Source organism: Engraulis encrasicolus, unplaced genomic scaffold, assembly GCF_034702125.1.
Source record: "Engraulis encrasicolus isolate BLACKSEA-1 unplaced genomic scaffold, IST_EnEncr_1.0 scaffold_76_np1212, whole genome shotgun sequence".
In the NCBI taxonomy this organism is placed as follows: Eukaryota; Metazoa; Chordata; class Actinopteri; order Clupeiformes; family Engraulidae; genus Engraulis; species Engraulis encrasicolus.
Genome location: NW_026946104.1, coordinates 125,001 through 126,253, shown reverse-complemented (window position 1 = coordinate 126,253; position 1,253 = coordinate 125,001).

Below are 1,253 nucleotides of genomic sequence, written 5' to 3'. Positions count from 1 at the left end.
GGTTCCCGAATGTACAGTGGACGGCACATAAACATCCCGCTTATCATGCCACTTTGTGGCCAGCATCATTCCTGTGTTGAAGTGATCCACCTTACCTTTTGTCATTTTGGCCCTGAATTTTGGCATTCCCATCCAATTGGACCTGACGGTACCACAGGCTCCAGTCTTGTGATGTAGAAGGTGGGCAAAAAGGCTAGGGCTGCTGTACCAATTATCGATGTAAAGCACATGACCCTTGCAGAGAAAACACTTCATCAATGTCAGCACAAAAGACCCTGACATTCCCACATCACTAACCATTTCAATGTCTGTTGATTTCCCTGTGTAGATTATGAGGTCTTGGACATAGCCTGTCAAGACATCACACAAGACAAAGAGCTTGATGCCGAATCAGTGCCACTTGGATGGGATGAACTGTTTGAAGGACAGCCGGCCTTTCCACTTCACCATGGACTCATCTATACACATCTCGGGAGGGATAAAAGACTTCACTAAAGGATTTTACAATTGGGGCCAAGATGGAACGGATTTTTTGGAGGGGGTCAGTGGAGGTGATGCTGGTGAAGTGCAGACACCTCAGCAACAGCAGGTAGCGGTCCTGTGAAAAAACTGTCCCAAAGAATGGTGTGGAGAGCATGGGATTACTGGTCCAGTAATCGCGGATGTTGTTTTTTTTTACCAGACCCATCAGGAAAAGGACAGCCACAAAAGAATAAAGCTCGCCCACCGTGGTGTCCACCCACTTCCCCAGCTTTCCAAAGCAATTTTCCTGACAGTTCTCCCTCAGTACCTGAGCATAGGCGTTTGTCTCCCTCACTATAGAGGCTACAGTGGACACACTGAGGAACATTTGGAAACACCCCAGCTCTGTGTTGGTGTCAGGCTGCTTCCTAATTTCCGACGCAGACCTGAAGATCAAGTTTGGGTCTGGCCTGAAGTCTCCTTGTTGTCTCCAGTCGAAGCCCTCACTGGACGGCTCCAGGGCCTCATCCTCCAGAGCTGTCAGATTTTCAGGCAGCTCATCGTCGGACGAGTCTTCCTCTGGAGTTCCCTCAGGTACCTCATCCATCTCGGTAGGGTCGATTGTGAAGATGGCCCTGATTTCTTCATCTGTAAGTTGACGTCTTTTCATTCTCGTTGTCATGTTTTCTCGCTTTTCTTCTTCTTCTTCTATAAGATTGTTGTGCTCGCTTTTACTCGTTTTCATTTATTTTTCTGAATGAATGAATGGAATCTTTGAGATGCCGGTAAAG